Source organism: Mauremys reevesii, linkage group 1 (genome assembly GCF_016161935.1).
Source record: "Mauremys reevesii isolate NIE-2019 linkage group 1, ASM1616193v1, whole genome shotgun sequence".
Lineage (NCBI taxonomy): Eukaryota > Metazoa > Chordata > Testudines > Geoemydidae > Mauremys > Mauremys reevesii.
This window is the reverse complement of record NC_052623.1, coordinates 43,319,296-43,347,170: the sequence shown is the minus strand read 5'-3', so window position 1 is coordinate 43,347,170 and position 27,875 is coordinate 43,319,296. Positions and strand designations below refer to the sequence as shown.

Sequence of the window (27,875 nt, the reverse complement as noted above, 5' to 3'; positions counted from 1 at the left end):
GGGTGTAATCTTCTGCGTGTTTGCGGGGCTTTCTACCAGTGAAAGAGTCTTACCCAGTAATATCCTTAACTTCTATTTATTAACAGCTACCAAAACAGAATACGTGTGCTAAGCACACAATGCTCACCACTCCCAATAAAGCAGATGAACTATTCTCTGTGGTCCATCAAGATTTAGATCCTCTGGGGACTGTAGCTTCTGCACGATATGATTGGCATGACATTGAGGTCTAGCAGCTCTGATCTTGGGCTGTGTCCTGGAGTTAGGTTCCAAAGAACTGCCTTTTGGACCCTAGTTTATATAGTTAAACTTGACTCCTGCTTATATATACCTTAACCAATCATTTTAAACTAAAGTATTAAAAAACAGTATTTTTCATCAATCCTAGCCCATTCTGAAACGAGTATTTAAACAATCATATCCCACACCTTAGTTTATTTAATTCTTGCAAAATTAGTTATGCAACAGACAGAAACAAAGAATCATACAGAGACCATACAGATAAACAATAAAGAAGTGGAGACCATAAAGACAAAATAATAGAAGTATAGATTTCACAGTCTCAACTGTTGATAAGTGGTTCCTTGCCAGACAGAATGTTATAAAACAAAGTTTTCTTAAAGAAACAGATCTTAAGATGTTTAATAGGTGATGCTAGGTACTATTGGGGCAGGAGCAACTTCTTAACAGCCTGATATTACACTGTTTTGATGGAATGTGAGGATGTGACTTTCTGCTTTTTAACTCATGGCTGCTGCTGCTTGCTAAAGAAAAAGCACTCAGAGTTTACAATCCCCTCCTTAATGACAATTTTACTAAAGATATCATTACTGTTCCAGGAGTCTAATATTCAGACCTGATGAGCATGTGCTTGCCTCCTAGGTATAATTAACAAGGGCCTTATTCAACTTTGTATGTCAGTTCTCTTCATCCAGCAAGCGAAAGCTATTATGCTTACTAATAAAGCCAATTGGATTGCAGTGACCACCACAATAGGGTGAACCATTATATTTAGTATACCATTTGCAGAAGACCACCACCCTAATAGTGTTTCCCACCAAAAACATTGTCCTGCAACTGCAATAGTTTTTAGCACATGAGTGATTTCTATAGGATCATGTACTTTAATATGTATTTGTTCTCCTGTCTGTGCAATATATTGTAAATGTGAATGGAACATAGCATGGACCAACAATTTTCTTATCATGGTCATATTCATGCCTATGGTTATAGGTGTTACAGTGTGATACAACTTCGGTTTAAACTTCAAGTAGTTTACAGTCCATACAGGTACGTAGTATTCAAAAATCACAACTTTTAATCTTTGTAATGCAAAAACATTATTAACTAAATAAGTCATAACATACTAGTCATTATTGTCTACTACTACTATTGAACAATAACTCCTAACACTAACGCATCCCCTTCCTGCATACACAATAGCTGATTTTTGTTCAGTGAATATATCAAACATACATCTTTGGGTTCCTTTGTCTTTAACATAAAAATATCCATCTCTTTCTTTTAAATTTTGATCCTCACACACATATCTCAAATTTTCATGGGCCACACATTGAAAGATTTCAGTAGTTTTCCATTGTTAATGTTCTTTATATGCCCAGGAATGTTGATCAGCAGAATACATAACCAATTTTTTTGTTAGCTGGATTCCCACAGGTAACACCGGATATATATCAATAGTGAGACTGAGTGTATGATTCCTACATATGCTCGTAGAACCAGTTGGTCTTTATTTAGTGTAAAGTTTATTTAGTGTAACATTTCTCCACAACAACTTTTTTATATCCAAAGGCAAGTTTCCTTGCATGGTTTCCTGAATTATTTGAATGACCAATTCCTGACTAATATCTTGGGCCTGTGTACAGGCTAATGCTAAGGACATATTTTCTTGTATTGTTTCCATAGCCCCTGCAAAAAGTAATAAATCTTTTTTACCTTGCTGTTGCCATACCAGACGTATTTTAAAAAATAATTGTTGCCCCATTCCTAATTTGACAAGGATGCATTGATGGGCTTCCCAATTCTTGTATTTCAGCTGTAACATAACTTAGTTTGTTTGCCAATACCTCTCTGGTAGTAGCATCCAGTATTCCAACTCCTAATCCAGTTCCACCCAAAGCAGTTTTCAATACACTCCTTGGGAGCTACCTACCCCTCCTGACTGCCACGCAAATGCAATAACGTTCAGTATTTCATACTGAGATAGTGTTAGAGCAGCTATACCTTTGCTGGGCCTTTACTGTACTGCCCCTTATAGTAGTCAGGGAAGGTACTCTAATGGCTTTCCTTTCCTTACATCCATAGGCTCTGAATTCCCCTCTTTCCCGTGGGTGCTTGACCCCACTTTTGTCCCCAGCCCCACCCCCTCTCCCACTCCACCGCTTCCATGAGGCCCTGCCCCTTTCCCACCCCCATTCCAACCCCTTCCCCAAAGACCCCGCCCCAACTCCGCCCCCTCTCTGCCAATATTCCAACTCCTTCCCCCAAATCCCTGTCCTGGCCCGGCCTCTTCCCCGCATCTTCCCCTGAGCGCGCCATGTTCTCGCTCCTTCCCCCACTCCTGGAGCGTGCTAACGCTGCCAAATAGCTGTTTGGCGGCGGCTGGGCGGGCAACACTGGGAGGTAGGTGGGGAAGTGGGGATACGGCACACTCGGGAGGGGGGGGGAGGGGGGGTCAAGGGGTGCCTATGCTTACATCCAATTTTATACAACATCCAGGTGTATTCAGCGGGCTTACATGCTGGAGGTTAAGACTTGCCAATTATTACTGATTTCCCGCCCCCCCACAGCAACCAATGTTTTCATATGCCCTTTCTTTCCTTTCGTAATTTCACTCTGTGCTTAAAATTCTTATGTTTATCCTTTCATTCCCACCAACAGATAAACCTTCTGTCCCATGCATATTTTGCCTTTAAACATGCCTTCACCATCTGTGGATGTTTCCCTGTTAACAGACTGGCATTCCTTGACTCTGCCCTTCTGCAACATTTGTTTCTGTAAATACAGTTAAAGTGTCCATTAATCTTTTTCTGCCTAACACAGTTTCCCCATTTTTAAAAACACAATAGACAACAATGCTAGAAACAACACAAATAACACAAAACATGATCTTTGTTGCAACAGTACATCCATGGTATTCTGGGCTGCTCTTCAGCTGGTGCAGCTTTTCCTGAAGTTCTGAAAGACAAAAAACGATTTTTCTACCTCCATTAGGGGGCAGCAGATTATTGCTTAAAATACCCCTTCCTTTTACAAATCTCCTTGCTGATTGCAGGCAAAACAGAGGAATTACCCCCATACTTTCCTGTGTTTTTCTTCTATAGGCAGGCCAGATTTTAAGGGCTTCTATCTTTTAAGGGTTTACGGCAGGGATCGGCAATCTTTGGCATGCAGCTCACCAGGGTAAGCACCCTGGCAGGCCGGGCCGGTTTGTTTACCTGCCGTGTCTGCAGGTTCGGCCGATCACAGCTCCCACTGGCCGCGGTTTGCCACTCCAGGCCAACAGGGGCTGTGGGAAGCAGCGCGGGCTGAGGGATGTGCTGGCCACGGCTTCTCGCAGCCCCAATGGCCTAGAGTGGCGAACCATGGCCAGTGGGAGCCGCGATTGGCCGAATCTGTTGACGAGGCAGTTAAATAAAGTGGCCCCGCCCACCAGGGTGCTTACCCTGGCAAGCCGCGTGCCAAAGGTTGCTGATCCCTGGTTTAGGGTGAATTATCCCACTGTTCAGTCATGAAATTCATGAGGTGGTGTATTTCAGTTTCCCTTTTTTATACAGCAGACCGGTTTGTAATCTTTTCTATGCTATGCCCAGTTTTAAGTTTATTCACAGGTAACAGCTGAGAAGCATTATTACCATAAGGCTTTTTAATATGAGGTATGTTTCCAATGACCATTTCTAGCATGCTTAAAGGCTTTTCCCCAAAATCGTACACATTTTACATTGTTACAGGGTTACTCATTAACATTTAATTTATCCCAATGTTTAATATTAACAGTAACATTAGCATCAAATCTATTACAAGTGGGCATTTAAAAGTATCTTGTTATACCACGCCTTTTATTTAGACAATTTGTATACGAGGCCAGTATGTTCAAAACCCTCTTGGAATCTTTGTATGGGCTTTTTAATTTAATTATATCGTTCGGGTTTTGGTGGGGTAAGTTTGTAAGGGACACTTGCCTTCTAAGGGTTAACCTGTCTCTCAGTATCAGGACTGACTTGTTCCTCACCTCCCTTTCCTGGAGGGTCATAATTTGAGCCTTCTTGCTTACATAAATTTGCATGCTGGCCAGGTGTGTCCCTTATCTGCAGCCCCTTTGTGCTACCATCTATGGGCAGTTCTCACCTTCCCCTATCAGCTAGGTAATTTGCATCAACACAGACACCACTGGCTGTTAGTTTTTCCTTTGAGATTTTGAAAAATAAAATAAATAATTTTCTAGCCCCGTTCCATGCTTTTGGTTATGAAGAATGGAACAATATTAACCAGGGCTTGCTTTGTTTCTTTGACAAATTTATTTTTACCAATACTGTTGGGCTGGTCTTTTTCTACAATGTTCACTGGGCTCATATAAAAATTTAAAGTATGGGTTTTACTTTTTCTTTTTGTTTGTCTGTTTTGTTTGTATTTAAAGCACACGGAGATCTGAAAAAGAAAACATAACCTATCATGGCTCTTTTTAGAGCCCTTGCAAGATTTTAATTAAGTAACAGGTTTTGTTTAAAGCAACAGAGTCCTGTGGCACCTTATAGACTAACAGATGTATTGGAGCATAAGCTTTTGTGGGTGAATACCCACTTTGTTTTGTTTACATTTCTTTTACTCCTTCTACAGTATATACTGCAAGTATCATGGGAAAATGCACATTTCTTACATAGTTTAACTTCCAAAACATTATATTAACCATATCAATTTTTACATAAGGTGTAACTGTTTATTTAGTGCTTATAGAGTATTCATGTACCCTTATCAAAGTGACATTCTGATTACTCAGAGCCACCTTAAGGCTCAGTGTTCCTAACATTACTTTTTTGTGCACTTCACCCCTGCTGTTGCTCCAGAGAGGCACTGTCTTTTTAATTTTTTATTCGTTTACTGCAGCTCTTATCTGCTATTTTGTTACAAAAAAAGGATCTCCTGGGGCTGGCTATCCCTACCACAGTCATGGCCACATCCTCTGGTCCTTATTTAAAAAGATATTCAACTTTATAAACCATAGACGTACCAAAGGGTTAAATGCTAAATAACAAAGCCAAACCACACTAGCTGCTTGTGTCAGGCAAAAGTGTAGTGTTGCAACTTTGAATGAGAGATTCAAATGGATTACTTTAAAAAAAAAAATCAAACCCAATTCATCTTAAACCTACAAAACAGGGTTTTTACAAACAAGTAGTGTTGGTTTAGGTTCTTAAAACCTCACATATTTACACAATATATTTACACACACACACAAATTCTCTTTTTCTTAACATCTCTTGCACTGCTTTAATTATCTGTACACAAATTACATTCCCTTTTATACATTTGGAGGCAATTAAGTTCCAATCGAAACCCCTTATGTTCTTTTAGTGATTTTGACTAAACTGTCCATATTCAAATGATTTTAAATCAGATTTTCTGTGTGTCTGCAGCAATTATGAACAATTGAATATTTACAAGGGCCCATTTTCCTTCAGAATGGCTGCAAAGAAACCAAAAATTCTTCTCCTATAACACTTTCCCTCTTTAACATTTCCACAACTTTTAATTGTTTAATTCCCGCCATCCTCTGTGGTGTTAACTTCTCACTCTTTCCTTAAATCACTTTCTTATCTCCAAAATGAAACCTTCATCAGCCCAGATATTACCATTCCAAGTATCGTCCCAGAGGTCTGTGTCCCTGGTGCCTATACTTATTCCTACCACTATGCCCCTCTGGGCTCCCAGCATGTTTTTTAATCTCTTTATCTGTTGCTTGCAGACTGAATGCTGCTTGTCTGAGCCTGATCCTGCTTTCCTCGCAGAACCATCCCTTCCCATGGACATAGGCCTTGTTCCACTACCCATTTAACAAGGAGGGTAGGCTCCTCAACTAGCCCATACCTCTCCTGGTCCCTTTTCTTTGTTCCCCACCCCTCTTGTTGCTCTGGGGTAGTAATTCTGCCAGCTAGCTAACGATCCTTCCTGACAGAAGATACAGGTATTCTGCTATTATTTACTGAGTTAGACTCCATCAGTTCAGCCCAAACAACCTTAGGCTGCCTGCCTTCTTCACCAAATCTGTTACCCGCATGCTCTAGGACCCTTTTATGCTTTTACCCTTCTGTGGACTCAAGGCATAACCCAGTTAATTTAGGCACCCAACCCTTTCACAGTTCCTAGAGCTCTGGGAAAAGACACCTCCCTTGCCCAGTTTCTAGAGCATATAGTGTAACCCTGGTTAATTTAAGTACCCACCCTTACCCAATTCCTAGGGCTCAGAGCGTAATCTTCTGCGGATTTGTGAAATTACCAGTGAAAGAGCCTTACACAGTAATATACTTAACCTTTATCTATTAACAGTTACCAAAACAGAATACACACACTAAGCATGCAATGCTCACCACTCCCAATAAGGCAGATGAATTTTTACTGGTGGCCAGTGAAGATTAGATTGTCTGGAGACTGCAGCTTCTGCACAATATAGTTGGCAGGACTTTGAGGTCTAGCAGCTCTGATCTTGGGCTGTGTCCTGAAATTAGGTTCCAAAGAACTGCCTTTTGGACCCCAGTTTATATAGTTAAACTTGACTCCTGCTTATATATACCTTAACCAATCATTTTTCATCAATCCTAGCCCATTATGAAACAATTATTTAACCAATCATACCCCACGACCTTAGTTGATTTAAATCTTGCAAAATTAGTTATGCAACAGGCAGAAACAATTAAAGAATCAGAGACTATACAGATAAATAATAGAGAAGTGGGCACCATGAAAGCAAAACAATAGCGGTATAGATTTCACAATCACAATTGTTGGTAAGTGATTCCTTGCCAGACAGAATGCTATGAAACAAAGTTTTCTTCAAAGATACGTTTCTTTTTCTGGTGATGGTGGATAGTATTAGAACAAGAGAACCTTCTTAACAGCTATCTAACAACCACTATCCCTGTATTTCTGTTGTCTTCTGGAATTTTTTTAAAGTAATCTTTTTTTCCTTGTTGAAAATATAAACCAGGCCAAGCACCTATTAATTTAAACATTTTATGATTCTTTTAACATTTTAATAAAACACTTTAGTTTTAAAGCATGAATTTGCTAATGGTATTCTAACACTGGTATTGCAATAGTTTTACATGACTATGGGTAGATTTCTGCAAATATTAAGCACATTAATAGATCTCTGTATATAAATTTAGTCATGTGGATAAATATTCCCAGGATGAACAGTTAGGACTCCAATCTTGCAAATATTCAAGTATATGTGAGACTTTATTCACAGAGTAGCAGGGTCAAGGTCTAAACTATTAACACAGTAAACATTCCCATACTAGTCAAAGGCATAACTTTTGGATAACAGGATAAAATAAACTTGAAATTGTACACCACTCTTTTGATATGACAAAACTAGGAAAAGCTACAAAAAGTGTAACCTTTTACAAAAGCTGTCATCTCCAAAATGCCTTATCCAATTTCCCTCATTAAGCCTCAGATCATACAGTAAAGTGTCAGATGAATATATTTAGTTCTAGCAAAATTAGGTCCCAATTCTGCAAGGATCTGCATGGACCAACTGTTATGCTTGAGCAGAGCCTCCTTAAAATCACTGGGGCTCTGTGTGGGCACAGGGGTCTATACTAGCAGCTATGATTCGGCAAGAGTCCTCCAAATCCATTTTATACTGTTTTTTAACTGTGGAAAGACAAATGTGTTTCTTATTATCTTTATCATCCAATTATAGCACAGTAGCTTCTGTTAGTACTTGTAACGTTATCTTTATAACCTACCTCTTAAGAATTGAGTAATTAGACATATATATCTGAAAGCTTTCTGTAAAGAAAATAACATGCAGTAACTACAGCCACTCAGTAGTTTCACTTCTGCTGCTAGGAAGAATGCAATCTGACTACACTTCTAATGCTTTATTGACTGTAAACTGGTTTTATAGAGATATGAATGCAATTTTACAGCCCTGGAGGGTGGGGGAAGTCACTATCATGTTTACAAGGTAGATAAAACTACTTTATATACCTTGTTTATCTTTCATTAAGGGGTAATACAGCTATAAACATACCTTATGTAATCAGGCAGGATGTAAAGTATAATATAAAATAAAAAAAATACATTTGTTTGTCATTTTTTTAAAGGAACCTACCACCACTTTCTATTAATCCATGTAATGACAAACTGCAACTAATTCAATACTTGGGGCTGGCTCAGTGGGCTATCTGGAAGCAGCATTTGATGCATTGGCTTGTCTCTAAAACAGCCAACCAGAATGAACACATTACACCTGTGTGCTGTTGTCTGTATTGGGTGACTGTCAAATTTTGGTCCAGTTCAAGCTTCTTGCCTCCCAAACCCTGAATAGGCTAGGGTCTGGTTAGGTAAGATTCCATCTGTTTATGCTCCCCATCATACCTGCTGTTCTCAGCAAGGACACTTCAGTGGATGGGGGAGTGGGGAGCAGATCTTGTATTGTGGTGACTAAAGATAAGGAAGATTAGTGAAAGGCCAATGATTTTAGAGCATGCTTCTGCAGGAGCCCAGCATTACCCTATATTATTAGTGTAGTAATGACGTCAGCTACTGGAAAAACTGATCACCCTCATTCTTTCACTGTAATGAATTGGCTCAAAAAAGGGGGGGGGGGAGGAGAGGGCAGGAAAGAGACTTCAGCCTTCTAGAGGCTATTTAATGTACTTTTTGTAGTGTGAGGGGCTCACATTCTATGGCATTGAGTGCCAGAAAAATATCTATACAAAATATGTAATCTAAAATGCTTATTAAAAACTTTATGGGCTAACCCCCTTTACCACCTGGACTCTACAACATTATTCTCTCACAGAAACTGGATGGAAGAGACCTATTGAACTATCTAATACAGTGGTTCTCAACCATGGTCCATTGTGGGCTGCGAGCAGGTTTCAGGGAGTGCGCCAAGCAGGACCAGTGTTAGACTTGCTGGTTGCCAGGGCAGAAAGCTGAAGTCCCACTGCATGGGGTTGAAGCCTGGGGTCCTGAGCCCCACCACCTAGGGCTGAAGCAGAAGCCCGAGCAACTTAGCTTCACGGTGCCCCCTGCGGCATGGGGCCTTGGGCAATTGTCCTGCTTGCTACCCACCCCTTAACGCTGGCCCTGGCCTTTATATGCAGAAAACCAGGTATTGTGGCATAGGTGGACCATGGAGTTTTTACAGCATGTTTGGGAACCACTGATCTAATTCAGTGGTTCTCAACCAGAGGTACACATACACCTGGGGGTATGCAGAGGTCTTCCAGGAGGTACATCAATTCATCTAGATTATTTGGCTAGTTTTACAACAGGCTATATAAAAAGCTCTAGCGAAGTCAGTACAAACTAAAAATTCATATAGACAGTTACTTGTTTATATTGCTCTAAACTATACACTGAAATGTAAGTACAATATTTATATTCCAACTGATTTGTTTTATAATTATATGGTAAAAATGAGAAAATACGCAATTTTTTAGTGATAGAGTGCTGTGACATTCTTGTATATTTATGTCTGATTTTGTAAGCAAGTAGTTTTTAAGTGAGTTGTAACTTGAGGGTACATAAGACAAATCAAACTCCTGAAAGGGTAAAGTAGTCTGGAACGATTGAGAGCCACTGATCTAATGCATATCCCTCCCAGCATACAGGAATGTTTTTTACATAATAGCTCAGGGGTTGGCAACCTTTCAGAAGTGGTGTGCCGAGTCTTCATTTATTCACTCTAAGTTAAGGTTTCGCATCCCAGTAATGCATTTTAACATTTTTGGAAGGTCTCTTTCTATAAGTCTGTAATATACAACTAAACCATTGTTGTATGTAAAGTAAATAAGGTTTTTAAAATGTTTAAGAAGCTTCATTTAAAATTAAATTAAAATGCAGAGCCTCCTGGACCGATGGCCAGGACCCGGGCAGTGTGAGTGCCACTGAAAATCAGCTTGCGTTCCGCCTTCGGCATGTGTGCCATAGGTTGCCTACCCCTGTAATAGCTGTTTTGTCCAGACTAACTTTAAATGACTTAAATGATGTGGCTTCCATAATTTTCCCCAGGGAGATTATTCCACATGATTTCACTGTCAGGAAGCAGTTTGCTGCTGGTGTTGCTTCTTTTTCTGTCTGTATGTTTGGGGTTTTTTTTAACTACTCTTTGAAGCAGCAGCTTTAATTAGAAATTCCTCTCTGTTCTTCCCCCGACCTTTCTTTCTTTATCAGACAGCCAGAGGTCAAGGTATATTAATAGCTGCTGCATGACTCAGAGTTGTTAACTCAAGTGGATCCCTTCATACTGAGATCTGCTGGTTGATGTTCCTGGCTACACTATCGCTCTAGGAGAGAACCTTTCCTATCAAAAAAACAGAATAAAACAGCAAAACAGACAAGCAGCTGGATCTCCCTCAGTATTTTCATTCCCATTTTTCTCCAGAAGAATTCTTTTTTGTTGCTACTCCCTCTGCTCGCTGTGGAAGGAGGAACTGTATATGAAGAATAATATTCAACAATCCCCATCCCTACTTGAGGATTAGTATGAGGTATGGAGGAGAGCGTCAGGAGTGATAGAAAAGGAGTTAGAGCCTGAGCATTCCTTTTCTTCCCCCCACACCACAAAATCTCAGAATGTGTGAAGCAGCATCTTAGCCCCTTTAGCATGTGTGTGTTCATATGTGGCAAGGGAGGGGGTAGGAGGACAGAGCCAGTGTGACCTTGGAACGGTTGTGTTTTTAACCTCTGTGTTTGCTTTCTGAACCTTCCCTTTCTCCAAGAGGGATGATGTCCTACCTCTTTTTATAATGGGCAACACTAACCAGACCATGGGGTTAAAGTCCTCACTGGTCCTGTGGGTGCTGGCTGAGGCTGGTGCACATTGGAGATAAGGAGATGGCTGGAGTGTAGTGTCAGAATCCTCACTCATTTTTTAATCATAAAAATATGTAACCTTCCTGCCTTGGTCCAGGGCAGTGATTTTTAACAGGAGAAATCTGTGTCAAATGACTGTCTTTCCTCCCCTCACAAAGTAAGTTATTTATAATTAGGGCTCCGCGTCTGTCACACAACCTCCATGATTTCTGCAGTGGCCAGTGTGGCTAACACCAGGGCTGCCCAAGCAGCTGGCTCTGGGGCCAGCTGCTTAGGTGGCCCCAGGGACAGCCACACCAGCTGCTGCTCGGGCAGACCCCTGCAGCTGGTGCTGCTGGCCCCAGGTGCCCCCACTTTCCCCTAAGATTTACTCAGTTATTTTTAGTAAAAGTCATGGACAGGTCACGGGCAGTGAATTTTTATTTATTGCCCGTGACTTGTCCATGACTTTTACTAAAAATATCTGTGACTAAATTGTAGCCTTATTTATTATTCTTCTCTCATCTGTCTATGCTGTCTGTGTAATATGTTTTCTAACAGAAATTATTGGCCTGCCAATTGTCCCCTGGGTTAGGAAGTGTTAACATTCTATTCTTCCACTATGCCCTTAAATCTCACTTTCCCTTCAAATCTTCCATCAATTGTCTTGCACAAAGCTTACTTGGGATAGTAACCCTGCCTTATTTATATAGTATTTGAATTACTCTTTTCAGGTATGGTTACTTGCATGTGTTTCAGTTTAGTGACTAGGAAGAAATTATTTTCTCTGTTTCAAAACATATTTCATGTTGAACAGAGTCACATGATCATGGCTCTAATTCAGCAAATACTTATGCACGTGCATGACTTTCATGATACTACCCAGGTGAATAAAGTACAATTGGGCCTATGCCTTTTTTAAGGCAGTGACTTCAAATAGAAGATGGTGTGAAGTAAAGCTACAGCTTCCTATGAGAAACTACTCAGGCATGATTGTTAACAATGCATAAAATATGGTGGAACGAGAAAAATACTAAAATAAGGATATGAAAATGTATTCTGTTGAGACCACAATTTTACATTTTTTCTAGAAGCCAAAAGAATTTGTGTTCATGTGTTTGCATGTGGTCAACAGAATAGCTGTGTCCTACAAAGACTCTCAGGCCTAACTTTATACTGAAATCAATGGGACTACTCACAAAGTGTGAACCACAAAGGTACTTGGGCACCTACATGCCAGAGTTAGTATCTGCTAGTTCCCAGTTCTGGCTCCACTTCGATCCTCAAAACTCCTGATGAACCCTGTCAGCCCCTAAACTCACTCATGGCCTAAGTTTTCAGAGTAAAAGTTCCCTCGCAGCCTGCGTTTGAGCCTCTGAGCATGCACGCTGCTGCCTCCTTTTAGGTGTTCAGATGCCTATCTCCTGCCTAAGCCCCAGAGCGATCCACAAACCAGGAGAAGACAGGCATTCCGCTTCCTAACTTCTGTGCAGAGCCTAATCTGATAGGTGTGCTCTCAACCAGAGGAGGAGAAAAGATTTGAATAAGCATCTTCCACCTCTCATGAAGGTGCTCTAACCACAGAACTATGGGCTAGTCTACTGTGGAGCTTCCTTTGTTACCTGCACACTCTAGGGCACCCCATCTTTACCCTCCATGAGTTCAAGGCATAACCCAGTTAATGTAGGCACTCCCACCCTTTCCTAGTTCCTAGGACTTTGGGTGAAGGCACCTACCCATCACCAGTTCTTAGGGGTTAGGGCCACCCATACTCAGTTCCTAGGGCTCAGACTGTAACCTGGTTAATTAAAGTACCCACACTTACCTGGTTCTTAGGGCTCAGAGTGTAATCTTCTGTGGGTTTGCACCTCAGGGCCTTTTACCAGTGAAAAAGCCTTACACAGTAATATCCTTAACCTTTATCTATTAGCAGTTACCAAAACAGAATACACATACTAAGCATATAATGCTCACCACTCCCAATAAGGCAGATGAACTTTTCCTGGTGGCCAGTCACGATCAGGTCATCTGGGGTTCCAGCTTCTGTACGATATAGTTGGCAGGGCATTGAGGTTTGGCAGCTCTGATCTTGGGCTGTGTCCTGGAGTTAGGTTCCAAAGAACTTCCTTTTGGACCCCAGTCTATATAGTTAAACTTGAATCTTGCTTAGCTATACCTTAATCAATCATTTTAAACAAAACAGTATTTTTCACCAATCCTAGCCCATTACAAAACAATTCTTTAACCAATCATACCCCACCACCTTTGTTGCTTTAAATCTTGCAAAATTAGTTATGCAACAGACAGAAACAATTAAAGAATCAGACAGAGACCATACAGATAGAGTAGAGATGTGGGGACCATATAGGCAAAACAACAGAAGTATAGATTTCACAATCATAACTGTTGATAAGAGAGGGGTAATTGAATGTGAGTCTCTGATATGCTAGGCGACTGCTCTAACCACTGGGCTAAAAGTTATAAAATGGGCATCACGCCTGGCTGTTTTGTGTGGAGTACGGCAGGTGCCTAACTCATTTCCACAAGAAATGCTATACCTATTGAAGTCTAGGAGGCAGGCAGGCAGGCACAAGCCCACCTGTGTCTGAATGACCCTCTCCCAGCCTAAGGGGAGGAGCTACTGAACCTGGGATTCAAATAATTACAGGGGACAATGAAAAAATAATGGTCAGGAGTGAGGGTCACAGGAACAAAATCAGGGATCTGGAAGGGGATACTAAGCAGAGAACCTTGGACAGCACCCACTGCTCCTTAACGGTGTCTAGGAAACCAGTGGACAAGAAATGCTGCAGGTGCCTAAACTGTCTCCCGGTGGTAGGTGCTTGTTCATGGATTGCTAAACCAAGATAGGGTCTCCTATAGCCTGGACTTTTGCCCCATCTCAGAGAGGGAGTGCTCAGACCAAATCTCTGTTTGGCATCTCCCGTGTATTAATGCAGGTGGCTGCCTGCTAGTGTGCTAGATTTTGTAGATCACATTCTTAGTCACCTCTCGCTCCTATTCATTGTATAGGGAGCCTAGGGTTTTGTGGATTGCAGTGTTCCTGTGATTTTCTAGGCACCTAAATGTTAGGCCCTATAACTCTTAGCTTTGCAACACCTAAGACTCTTTGTGGATTCCACCCAAAGTGCTTAAAGACCTGAGTCTTTGTAAGAGCAGGGACTAAGAGTGTTAGCAATGCCCCTCCTGTACAACCCATAGGGAACTGTGGCTTCATCTTCCACAGGTGCCAACTTTCTCATTTCCCTAGGATGCTTGACCCCCACTCCACCCCTTCCCCCAAGGCTCCTCCTCCACCCCTTTCTGCCCGCACTCCACTTCTTCCCACCTTGTTCCGCCCCCACCCACAAGCATGCCCTGCCCTTGCTCCACTCCCTCCCCCGCAGCACCTCTGCTGAACAGCTGATCCACCATGAGTGGGAGGCAATGGGAGGGAGGGGAAGGAACTGATTGGCAGGGCCTGCTGGCAGGTGGGAGGCACTGGGGGGGGGAGCTGATTGGCAGAGCACCCATGGAGTCGGTGCCTATGCCACCCTCTTCTTGAAGTCCCTGCCTTAGAGGCAACAGCCTATGTGACTGAATCAGTAACTCAAGTACCTCCAGCTGAGACTCTGCAGAGCCCCATTCCCTTCAAAGTGTGTGCATGGGGGGGAGGGTCTGCTTGCATAGAGTAAGTGCAGAGCAGGCATGGGCTCCTAAGGAGTAATCCAAAAAATAAACAGACACTTGTAACAAACTTTCCTGTGACAAAGTGCTGCCAAATGGAGCACTCTAAAAGACTTCACTCATGAAGCAGGTTTGTCAAGGTGCACCTATGAGAGAGGAAAGGTGGGCAAACTAAGATCTTTTACTAGACTACTCTGTTGGGGAAAGACACACGCTTTCAAACTACACCAAGTTCTTCTTCAGGGCCCAGTAGCTTGAAAGCTTTGTCTCTAACCAACAGAAGTTGGTCCAAGCAGAGATATTACCTCCCGGACCTCATCTCTCTAATATCCAGGTCTAAACACAGCTCCTGGGAACCACCCATGCAGCCAGTGTATGTATGACACAGGCCGGGGTGCAGGAACAATTTGTATAGTGGGGGTGCTCAGAGCCATTCAACCAAAGGGTGAACCCTGTATGCAGGGGCGGCTCTAGAAAATAGGCTGCCCCCCCAGCGCGCGCGCCGCGCCGCCGCCTTCCCCCCCGTCCCGGGTCCTCCCTTCCCGCCCGGAGCTCCTCCTGCCTGCCTGCATGCAGGCAGCAGGTCACCCGCCGCGCAGGCGGCGGCGGCAGGAGAGCAAAGCTCCGCCCCCCCCCCCCCCGAAACGGGCGCCGCCGCGCGCCGCCGCGCTTGCGCGCTCCGGGGCCCCTGCCTGTATGTAAGGGAAACCACTTCAAGCCAGGGGGTGTGCCAGGACCCCCCAGCACCTCTGGACACACGGACATTAGACGTGAAAAATTAGTCTTACATCAGCTACTGTAAGCCACATCCACACATGCCAAGAGCCTGCTGGATAGACAAGGGGAGAGGAATGAGGGGTCACACTGGGGCTAGTCACAGCAAGGGCATAACACGACACCTCTTGCCCTCTCTCCAACACTACTTCTCACAGGGGCGAGCCCCCTCCGCCGCTGTGTACTTACACGCCGGGTCTCCCCACCTCTCCCCTACGCGACCCACCCACGTACTCCCGCGAACCCTCCTTTTACACCGAGGCTCCGCTCGCTCTCAGCCCCCCGCTACGAGGAGTTGAGGGCAGCGGCTTCGCGGTGGCTAGTGCGCATGCTTACACCTCGCGCATGCTCCGTTACAACGAGGAGGAAAATCTAAACGGCGGCCGCCGCCGCCATATTGAGTAGCTGTCAGCGGCGCTTTGCGCGTCTCCTGCCTCGACCCATCAGCGAACAGCCCAGGGCGGCCCCCAGCGCCTGCTGCCCGGCCGCGGAGGGGCCTGCGCGGGGGCCCGGCCACAGCCGACCACCGAGAGCACGTCGGAGACCCGGCGGGACCGAGTCCCCCGGCAGAGCCCCCCGCCGGGGAGCGGAGCCGCAGGTGAGGGGAGACGCTGGGAAGAACTGGGGAGGGGGTTGGTGTCCGCGCCGTGCCGGACCCGCCGCCTACCAGGCCGCATTCGGCTCGCCCCCGTCTCTTCCCGCCAGGCTGGGGCCGAGCCGGGCAGGGGTCTCGGGAGCTGTCAGAGCCCGTTATCAGATTACCGGGGGCTGCCTGCCTGCTCCCTCCTCCCCTCCCCCCCGGGGCTGTCTGGCTCGTGCCCCCCGTCCCCCGGGGCTGGGTGTGTTCCCCCCCCCCGCTGCTCTGGCCCCGGGACTCCGTGCCCCCCCCCGTGGCCCCTCGGGGCTGCCTGTGTCCCCCGCGGCCCCGCCTCCAGGGCTGCCCCCCCGTAGAGCCCCGTGTCCCCCGCAGCGCTTGTCTCTCCCCCAGGGCTGCGTCCCTCTCTGCCACCGCCACGCTGCTCGCCCCCATCTCCCGGTGCTGTCCCGTCACCCCGCGCCTCTCGGCCCCCTTCTACACGGGGTGGTCCGCCCCCAGCCTCCTCTCTGCCCTCCCCCTTCGGAGACTGCGGGAGGTTATGGGGAGAGGGAGTTCGGGGGGTGGGGGGCCTCAAGCCGCTGCAGGACGGGATGGGAGTTGATGCTTTTCGTCCGCTCGCTCTGCCTCGTCCGCTAGCATCTAATCTTGGTTCTCGGTGCCCGGAGCCGGTGTAGCGGCGCATAAACCCGACTCGCTCGAAGCCCTAAATTGCGGGCAGGGGGTTGAGCGAAAGTGCAACTCGGAAAGGCCCCTCAGCTACTTGTTGCATTGAGGATGATACTTTGTAACACATTCCTCACATCAGAAACAAAACACCCACCCACCCACGCCTGTGCAGCCCAGGAGCAGGAGGCGGCCGCGGCGCCGTACCAGTCCGACGAGGAGTGCAGAGACGTTTTGCGGGCGCGTCAGGTTCAGCTACATTCCCCCACCGCCTCCAGGGTTTTTTGAGAGTTGGGGGGAGCTCTGAATTTGTAAATCGCTCCAGCTTGAAACTAGAGCTCACTCCTCAGTTTTAAAATAAAAGTTTAAAGTGATTTAGTCCGTAAAACAGTCTGGGGGGGGGGGAGTGTTGGTCCTTTGCAAAAGGCAAGATACAGCATGTAAAATTCCACTGCTGTGCAACCGCTTTTCACTAACAATATCCTAAGGCTTTTTAACTCTTGATGTTCTTGTAGAACATCAGCTTGGATCAATGAATGTACAAATATGGAAGGATAATAAGGAATTACTTCATAAACAAGTGCCATGAAGCATCTGTTGCTATTGTTTACAACAAACGTACATTTTAAAGCCTCAGTCTACATACTGATCTACATAATGGTTGCAACAGCCCTGAGCCATTGTACATTATATTATGTTGGATAAATGTCTGATATAAATAATGCAAATCTTTGTTTTCATCCTTACCATTAAAAACTAGCTAAATCAAGGAAATTTAAAGCATGAAAATATATTTTTAACTACATCATTCCCTTGCCCTTGTTGTTTATCAGCTTGGATGTTTAAAAATAGTACTTTGTCTCAGTGCTAATGTAACTGATTACACTAATTTTATTTAATGAAGTGTGAAGCTGCATTTGTCAGACTATAGAGCATACTGATGGAGGATTTGATATTACTAATTACAGTACATGTTTGTTGACAGTCTGAATCAACAAGTGCAAGGTTGGGAGACAAGAAGCCCTGAGGGGTAATACTGTGTAACTTTAGGCAAGTCCAGTTCGCTTTGCTATGCCTCATTTTCTGTATTGATCAATTGCAAGTATTTGCCTGCCTACCTGCGTCACAAGAATGCAGTATATGTATTCAAAGTGTTACATAAAGGCAGATCCACAAAGGGGACTTAGACTCAGTCTCCTAATGTTCAACATTTAGGTGCCATATTGTGTAATGGAATTCACAGCCCCACATTAGGTACACAGGCTCCCCTATACAATGGATGGGGAGAGGTGTCAAAGAATGGAATCCACAAAAGTCAGCAAGCTGAGCAGGGAGCTACCTAAGCTAGCCAGTAGACAGTGCTAGGTCTAGGGAAGTCTTTTTCTGTCAACCTAGCTACCATCTCTTAGGGAGGTGGGTTACCTACACCGACAGCCTAGGTGGCGTAGCATTTTACGTATAAACAAGCACTAAGATTCAAAAACATAAACTCTCTCCTGGAGTTAGGTGCTTAAGCCCTTTCTTGCAAAAAAACAAGGTGCTCCCCCCCTCCCCTTACATTTTAGGCCTGACTGATAGCGCACTTACCTTGGGTAGTCATTGGCACGGGCTTGAACTTAGGACTCCCACATTTCAGGAGAGTCCCCAAACCACTGGTTGATAGTTGTTCTCACTCTTTCCAGAGAGTGTTTGTTTATAAGAAGTGGAACAATTTAAACAGGAGAGGTTGAGAGGGAACAGCCTCAGAATATCCTTTTAGCCCAGAAGTTAGGGCTGTCTCCACCTTCACTTCTGGCATTTTGTAGAGGGCATGATCTATCGAGAAGCCATTCAGCCTGTCTATCAGATCAAGCCACACAGGTGAGGTAGGCAGGGCATTGCATAGTTTGAGGATTCTGATGGGATTTAGGTGTGAGTTAAATGCCTGGTTGCCTGTACTGAGGTGGTTGTGTGTATGATCAGTGGCAGATTTTTAGGGGTCTATAGGATTTTATCGGTTGATACTTGGGTGCTTACAGGGTAAAGCAGCAGTTGAGCAGGGGCTTTGGGGATCTAAATTTTGGACTTAAGCACCTAAATCCCTTTGGGGGATTTAGCCCTAAATGCCAGATGTTACCAGCGGTCCTTAAATAGTATGGTTGGTGCTATAGAAATATGAAATAGAAAATGTGCAGTGTAAGTGTGACAAATGTGGAGCTGAGATTTGCAGAATTGAGACAGCCGGGTCTGGACATAAGTTAAACCTGCTGAGATAATCATGGTTGATAAAACAGAGGGCTGCACTCAAGGCCCAGTCTGAGAGTGGGAGAATGGTTTGATTCCACCCTGAGATAGAGGTGATAGTTAGAGGCATGAGACAGACCTGAAGAGGTTACACTCGAGACAGACCAGGAGGGGGTCAGAGATGCAGTCCACCCGGTAACTGTGAATGAAGCAGTATTTCTTTGGGAATGAAGTACAGTAAATGAGGTTTCTTCAGATATACCGTCTGATGATGCCTAGACATTTTTAATGACATAATCTTTTCCTATTACTCAAGATTTTTTGTTTGTGTGCAGGGATGGCATCATAAAATTATAGAATATCAGGGTTGGAAGGATCCTCAGGAGGTCATCTAGTCCAATCCCCTGCTCAAAGCAGGACCAATCCCCAACTAAATCATCCCAGACAGGGCTTTGTCAAGCCTGACCGTAAAAACTTCTAAGGAAGGAGATTCCACCACCTCCCTAGGTAACCCATTCCAGTGCTTCACCACCTTCCCAGTGAAAAAGTTTTTCCTAATATCCAACCTAAACCTCCCCCACTGCAACTTGAGACCATTACTCCTTGTTCTGTCATCTGCTACCACTGAGAACAGTCTAGAGCCATCCTCTTTTGAACCCTCTTTCAGGTAGTTGAAAGCAGCTCTCAAATCCCCCCTCATTCTTCTCTTCTGCAGACTAAACAATCCCAGGTCCCTCAGCCTTTCCTCATAAATCATATTCTCCAGCCCCCTAATAATTTTTGTTGCCCTCTGCTGGACTCTTTTCTGTTTTTCCACATCCTTCTTGTAGTGTGGACCACAAAACTGGACACAGTACTCCAGATGAGGCTCACCAATGCCGAACAGAGGGGAATTATCACGTCCCTTAATCTGCTGGCAATGTCCCTACTTATACAGCCCAAAATGCCGTTAACCTTCTTGGCAACAAGAGCACACTGTTGACTCATATCCAGCTTCTCGTCCACTGTAACCCCTAGGTCCTCTTCTGCAGAACTGCTGCCTAGCCATTTGGTCCCTAGTCTGTAGCAGTGCATGGGATTCTTCCGTCCAGCATATGCTGATTGGGATGAGGAGAGTCTAGCCTAGTGGTCAAAGTGGGCACCAGGCCTAGTGGTTTGATCAGGCATTGGCAACCAAGGACTAGGGTCAGTAGTCAGAGGTCAAAGCCAAGGGCCAAACTGGAAGGCAGGAACTGGATACCAGAGCCAAGGGTCGAGCCCGGAGTCAGTAATTAGAAGCCAAGGTTCAAACCTGAGTGAGCAGGATAGCAGACAAGGAGGGATTCAAGGCAGTGTCAGGACAGCAGCAAACTGGGTGGAAGGCAGGGGCAGCAGGAACAGTGTAACACAGGTGCAGGCACAGTGGTGCGCATGAGCATACAGCAGACAGTGAACTACTGAAGGTGGCTTAAGAGCTGTCTTGCTGCCCCTTACAGCCAATCAGGTGGTGTGGCCAATCAGGCAGTCTGCTGCAGGCCAGCTATACTGATAAGGGTGCCTGGAGATTAATTCTGCTACAGGCCCTAGTTCCTGACAGTACCCATCCCTTGAGAGTGCCATCTAGAGACCTTGGGGCCTCAGGGTAAGCATGGTGAAAGATGCACAGGAGATCCAGGCTGTACTCATTCCAGTCATTTAGATATTGTAGTTTCAGACCTGACTAGAATCTGCCAAATCACATATTCTTCTTGGCCCTGAATATTTGTGTGAATGGGTAATAGTAGTATGGAGTGGGAAGGGATTCTTGACTAATGGCTTTAGAAGAGAGACATGGAGGACTGGGTGAATCCTGAGGGAATCTGTTAGCTGTAACTTGAATGTAACCTGGTTAATCTGTTTTGTGACCTGGGAAAGGCACTAGATACTTATGGTCCAGATTCATGGAGGAGCAAGTTGATTGCAGATTCTGGGTGGACAGCCACACCTTATTCCCTGTCCTGAAGCCAGGTTTTTGCTGCTGGGACCACTGGGCATACTTATATGTAAGTTGCTTTGGTGCCTTCTAACTGCCTCTAGAGTTCTTGGTGTACCTGCTGTATATAGGCTGTGAGTTTGGTAACAGCAGGCATCCAGATATTGCCTCCAAACAATCGATGAGCATGAAGATGGAAGTCATAGTTAGCAAAGAAAGGTGGTTTCTTGGTGGATGTGTGTGTGGCATTTGTTTTAAGAAAATTCGCATGACAGATTAGGGACAGCCAATCATCTTGATAATAGTTTAGGAAGCAATGTAGGTACTGTTCAAGGATCTGATTGACCCACTCTGCCTGCCCATGGGTGCTTGGGTGATGCGTTGTTGTTGTGGTTAGGGCATCTATACTTGGACAGTATAGAAATTCTCATCAGAAGTGGGAAATAAACTAGGATCCCCAGTTAGATACTATGCATATAGGCAAGCCAGGGAGATGAAAGATGTAGCTCGCAAATGGGTGGGCTGTCTCCTGAGCAGAGGGAAGCGCCTGGTATGAAACAAAATGCCTTATCTTGGTTCAGTGGTCAACCACAACTAGAATGGTATTGTGCCCTTGGGAGGGTGGTAATTCCATGATAAAGTCTATGGAAATGATGATGGCCCTTGACTGAGGTGGACTGCATAAGGTTAGTCTGAGTCCCAGCAGTCTTGAATGGGGGTCTTGGTCCAGGAGTAAAGATCATTGGAATATGCACAGGACGCAGCAGAGATGCATATGGTAGGCCACCAAAAGGCCCTAGAAACCAGGTCTTGGGTCTTAGAATGGCTGATGTGGCTTGCTACGGGAGCATTGTGGCAGAGTTGTAGGACTCAAAGCCAGGTGGCCCCTTTGGGCGCACAGATGCATTCCTCATGGTATAGACTTCTGTCCTGCAACATGGAAACCTATAACTGTCTAGTCCTCTTTGGGATCTCAGGCTTGATGAGTTTGGATGGCAAAGGGATCTCTAGATAACTAAGAGTGGATGGAGGATAACAGGTCATGGGCTGTGATGCCAGAAATGAAGTTTGAGGGCTTGAGAATCATGGACGTAGTCTCCTCAGCAGGTTTGTAGTATTCATTCTGTTGGGACTATGCTTCTGCTTTCCTTGTCCTTGTTCCTGGCTGGTAGATGACCCAAACTTGAATTTCTCGAGAAAAGGGATCAGTATGTCGGCTGCTGATTCAGGTTCCTGGCCATTTTTAGGTATTGCAGGTTTTTATGATGTCAGAACTTGGAATGGAGCCTAGCACCTTCCAGAAGATGGTGCCATTCTGCGCAGGCTGCTTTGATATCCTGCAATTCTTTGTCCGAGTTGTCATAATTCATCTCAGCAGCAGTGAGTTTTCATAAGTAAAAAGCACACTGATGAATTCAATCATCAGGAGCAGTAGGTTGGGCAAGAACTGTCCCTAGTGCGAAGTTTGAAGTGTCTGCCTCCACTATAAATGATCTGGAGGGGTCTGAGTGGACCAAGATGGGAGCTGTGACAAATTTCTGTTTCAGATTATCAAAGGCAACTTGTGCCTCTAAGGTGCATGAGAACCCACTCCTGTGAAAGGACTGGTGAGCACAGAGAATCCTGGGATAAATCATCTATAAAAATCAGCAAACCCAAGAAGCATTGGATTCCGCAGACATCCTTTGGTGCCACCTGATCTGTGGTGGTCATCACCTTGCAGAGGTCCATTGCCAGTCCCTTGGATATATCATCTCACCCAAGAAATTTAAGGTCAAACTCGCATTTTCCGGCTTGGCATATAGATGATTATGGAGTAGTCTTTCAAGAACACTACATGCCTGCTAGTCATGAAAAGCTGGGTCTTTGGGGAAAATCAATATCATCAAGGTTGATAATGACAGTGGTCCAGCGTATCTCAAAATATATTGTTCAGCACTCTGACCTATGCAACGCTTCATAAAGTGTTGAAAATCAGCATGACTAGGTCTTCATGGTGGCTGTGTCAAGCATGAAAGGTGGTCATCCACTTGTCTCCTTCATACATGCGCACCAGGTTATATGCCCCGCACAGATTTAATTTTGTGAAAATACAGGCCGTGCCTAGCCAGTCTAAGAGCTCATTGATAATGGAGAGCAGGTAGCGGTTTCATATGGTCACCTTGTTCAGGATCAGATAGTCAATACACGGCAATAGAGAGCCATCCTGCTTCTTGACAAAAAAGATTGGTGCAGACATTGGGGATGTGAATGAGTAAATGAAACCTTTCTGAAGATTCTCTTGCATGTACAGGTGGAGAGCCTGAAATGTGGGTTCAGAGAGGGCACCTCTCCTTGTCAAAAGCATCTGCAAAGTCTTGGTATTTGTGGGTGATCTTGGCCACAGCAGGCAAAGCTGTGAGGACACTGAGGGTTGAGGTCTTCCAGTGGGTGACGTGAACTGCAGAGAATACTGGTCTGGTTCTTGACGCCTGAGACACAGGATAGTTGACAGTACCAGTGAATGTGAGGGTCATGGGTGGTAAGCCAGAGTATACCTAAGATGATGGGAGCATGAGGGGCCTGGATTAATCCAAACTGAAGGTTTTTCTAGTGCCCCTGGAGGATAACTGTTACTGCAGGTCTAGTGAGTTACTGGTCTCAAGGAAAAAAGAGGCCCATAAATAGTCTTGACCAGATCTGGTGAGTCCTTGCATATGATCGGAAACGCATAGATCTTAGGAAAGTTCAAGTCCATAAAGTTACTTGAGGCACCTGGGTTGACTATGGCTTATAGATGAATCTTGGAGCTTACCAGTAATCAAATCAATACAGGTGTTTAGAGTTGCATTTGAAACTGACTTGGGGGTCCTGGTGTCCTCACTGTGTCCTGTGAGGAAAGAGCAAGGGTGTAGTAAGAACAGGAACTGACACTGGTTCACAAACCCCCAACCCTTGTCATGATTTCTGTCAAATTTGTCAGGCAAAGGAATCTTTGGCTCCAGGAAGAGCTGGGTAGGAGGGGCCAACAGAGAAACTTGCACCTGCAGGACCACGTTATGTGATTGAGGGATGGTTACTTGCACTTGCAGGTTTCTGGGTGGTATCTGCCAGTTCCACTGGGAACTTAGTAGGGTCCATGCTTGTGCTGAGGACACCTGGCTCTTAAGTTTAGGGGTTGCTCAATCTGTCAGACAACTGGGAGAAGAGCAATCTAGACTAGTGATTGTAGCAGGCATCAGGAACCAAGGACTAGGGTCAGAACTGGAGTCGGTAGTTGGAAGCAGGAACTGAGAGTCAAATCAGAGGGCAGGAACTGCATACCAGAGCCGAGGGTTAAGCCAGAGTCAGAAGCCAAAGGTTGACCTGGAGGTCGTAGCAGGAAAGGTGGGGTTCAAAGCAGTGGCAGGACAGAGGCAAGGGTGGGTGCAAGACAGGGGCAGCAGGAACAAGGTAGTTCAAGGTAGGGGAAGCAAGAACAAGATATGCCCACCACTGCACCTGCACTAAGCATTGAGCAGCCAGCAAGCCGGGACTGGCTTAAGAGCCGGTCTGCTGGCCCCTGCAACCAATCAGCCAGCCTGATGCAGGCCAGCTGTACTGATGAGGATGTCTGGATATTAGCTCTGCTGCAGGCCCTGATTGCTGCCAGACAGTGGTGGAAGTTGTTCAAGGCATTACTTTTTTGTATTGTACATTTTATCCACAGCAAAACTGTCTTGCTATCACCTTGGGTTGAAAGTGTGTGGGTGCATGAAGGGAGGCCTTTCAAGACTGTTTTGTATAAACTAAAACATTGTCTGATTGCTACAAGATTTTTGGAAAAAGTTCTGATTATTGAAAGGATACATAAGTAGCTTAATATAGTCTCTCTTGCAGGCTGAATGAGTATACTAATATACAAGTTGATCTCCAAGCATCTTATTCCTTATCAGTATTGATTAGCTAGGACTACTGCTGGTTAATTTTATCCTCAGTAAGCTCATGAGCATGAATTTTGTTTCACGATCCAAAACTGTTCTCCTTTACTTAGAAACTGATTGACCACTGATTACTTAGAACTGATTACTTAGAAACTGATTCATGAAGCGAGTCCAAGTTGTTTTTTCATTTCTGTCATGATATCCTATAATACAGGGGGAAAACAAATCATGCATTGGCCTTAGTCTAAAGTGCTAGGACTAACAGGGTAATGAGTGTTAGGTTTCTTAAATCATAATATGTTATATACTAACACACAATAAATATATAGTGATAAACTGCTTTGGAAAGGAAAATAATCAGGTCTGAAATGAAATGTATCCAATATACAACTTTGTTATCCCTTTAAAAACAATGTTGTCAGTGAACATTATATCACTGCATATTGACACGTGAACATTTAGATCAATCATCTTTGTTAGTTTCTACATTTATTTTAAATATTAGCTCTTGTATAAGACAAATATATTGAGAGATTATACTGCTTTGTGTCCTGCTGTGAAATTTTCAAAGTTTGTAACTACTGTAAACAAAAAATCACAATGTTAATTTGGGGTTAACGTGTTAACCCCACTAAAATAACCTTTATGCAAAATACATAACGCTGCTGTTAAAACATAAAATTACACATAAAACTAACTTACATTAATGTTTGGCTACCATTATAGTTAATTAGTATTAACTACTTTATTGGTATGTGAAAATTTATTTTGTATAGTCCACTAACATTAGCTATAGGTCAGAAGACACGCACGTTTTCAAATTCTTTCAATGTATCCATAATTACATACAGCACTTAGTCTTTTAATGCATAAGAACCTTAATGGTACTATTGTATTGTATCTTGCATATTGTATTGTATTGTATCTTGCATAAAAGTCAGCAACCTTACTTCAAAAAAGGTTTTTGTTTGGAAATTTCTATTTTAAAATAATTAGAAATTTAAGAGTGACTAACAGGTCACTATATAAAACTTAATCTGTCTCCATCTACTTTTCAAAGCCAGGGAAGCTACTCTTAACTGTTTGAAATGAAATTAAAAGATGCATACAGTCCCTTGTCACCCACTAAGTGTATGTTTTAATTATTACCTGGCTGCAGCTTGGATGTCAGCCACTTCTTGTGAGTTCCCTTATGCAAGTCTCCTGTTTGGTTCTCTGATACCTTGAGCCAGCGGTCGGCAATCTTTCAGAAGTGGTGTGCCGAGACTTCATTTATACACTCTAATTTAAGGCTTCGCGTGCCAGTAATAAATTTTAATGTTTTTTTAGAAGGTCTCTCTATAGGTCTATATATTATATAACCAAACTACTGTTCTATGGAAAGTAAACACGGTTTTCAAAATGTTTCAGAAGCTTTATTTAAAATTAAATTAAAATGCAGATCTTATCAGTTTAGTGTGATCCTTGCCCTTGCTTTTCCTTGCTGAGTTTTCCAATGTCTGGCACGTATTTGGATACTTTAAGCTGCACACAGGCTTCTGAGTAACCCCGGCTGGCAGGAGGTCAGCGGCTGGAACCCCAGATTGGCAGCTGAGTTGAGTGGAGCTGGCAGCTGGTAGGGCTGAGCAGGGCCAGAGGCCTGGACCTTGTCTGGCAGTGGCAGGGGCCTGCACTGGAACTCCAACGGGAAGCAAGGTGAGTGGGGCTGCAGCGGGGACCCTGACTGGTAAGGGGCCAGCAGCCGGAACCCCAGAGCCGTGACTGAGCGGCTCAGCCCACTGCCACTCTGGGGTTCCAGCCGCCAGCCCCTGCCAGCCAGGGTCTCAGCCCACTGCCAGCCTGGGGGTCCTTCACCCAGACCGGCAGCGGGTGCTGAGTGGGACCAGCGATGAGACCCCAGCTGGCAGGAGCCAGTGGTGGGCTGAACCACTCAGCCCGCTGCCATGTGCCATCAAAAATCAGCTCGTGTGCCACCTTTGGCATGTGTGCTGTAGGTTGCCGACCCCTGCCTTGAGCTGTTGCATGGCCCACTTTTCTCCAGATCTCTGGAACAGACATGAATTGTGAATATCTGCAGACCTCCTAAAATCTGCAATAGAGGAACTCCTCTGCTGGGATTCAGGAAGTGTGCCATTAGGGAGCCCCTGACCTTTGCATTTTAGAAGGTGCGTTACTGGGGAAGATGATTGCCCTGCTGGACTAATAAGATTAATTGGAGCAGGGAATCTTCTCCTGCAGAAAGTTAAGGCCACTTAGACAGGCATCCAACTGTTCTTCAGCCCTTCTGGGTATGTCTACACTGCAATTGAAAATCTGTGGCTTGCTCGGGCTAAGGGGTTGTTTAACTGCGGTGTAGACATTTGGGTTCAGGCTGGAGCCCGAGCCCTGGGACCATACCCCCTTGCAGGTTCCCAGAGCTCAGGCCGCTACCTGAGCCTGAACTTCTACACCAGAATTAAATAGCCCCTTAGCATGAGCTCTTTACTCGAGTCAGCTGGCACAGGCCAGCCATGGGTATTTAACTGCAGTGTAGATATACGCCTAGAATTATAGGTTCTAAGGCCAAAAGGGACCATTGTGATCTAGTCTGCCTTCTGTATAACACAAACTATAGAACAGGGGTCGGCAACCTTTCAGAAGTGGTGTGCCGAGTCTTCATTTATTCACTCTAATTTAAGGTTTCACGTGCCAGTAATACATTTTAACATTTTTAGAAGGTCTCTCTCTATAAGTCTATAATATATAACTAAACTATTGTTGTATGTAAAGTAAATAAGGTTTTTAAAATGTTTAAGATGCGTCATTTAAAATTAAATTAAAATGCAGAGCCCCCCGAGACCGATGGCCAGGACCCGGGCAGTGTGAGTGCCACTGAAAATCAGCTCGTGTGCCGCCTTCGGCACGCGTGCCATAGGTTGCCTACCCCCGGTATAGAACTTCCCCCAAATAATTCTAGAGCATGTCTTTTAGAATAACATCCAATCTTTGATTTCAAAATTTCCAGTGATAGAGAATTTACCACGAC

At 44.6% G+C, this 27,875-nt stretch overlaps 1 protein-coding gene and 1 long non-coding RNA gene across 4 annotated transcripts in view; one reads left to right on the top strand and one right to left on the bottom strand.

Annotated features, from left to right (window-relative positions):
* RDX (radixin) overlaps positions 1–27,875 on the top strand; it is a 125,957-nt gene that overhangs the window by 20,510 nt on the left and 77,572 nt on the right. Inside the window, exon 1 of one of the 2 annotated variants that reach the window (XM_039513190.1) lies at positions 15,860–16,111. The exons of the other annotated variant lie outside the window; for it this stretch is intronic. The gene's annotated coding sequence lies outside the window, so the exon portion shown is untranslated. Of the gene's footprint in view, positions 1–15,859; positions 16,112–27,875 lie in introns of those variants that run through there. 2 annotated transcript variants of the gene reach the window in all.
* Positions 2,502–15,609, bottom strand: LOC120390509. Of its 2 annotated transcripts, XR_005591086.1 has the most exons (4): positions 15,528–15,609; positions 13,027–13,153; positions 6,606–6,733; positions 2,502–3,198 (listed from the first exon to the last, which is right to left on the bottom strand). It is a non-coding gene; the product is annotated as an uncharacterized LOC120390509 (long non-coding RNA). The 2 variants fall into 2 exon arrangements; XR_005591085.1 differs by lacking the exon at positions 15,528–15,609 and having other exon boundaries at positions 13,027–14,290.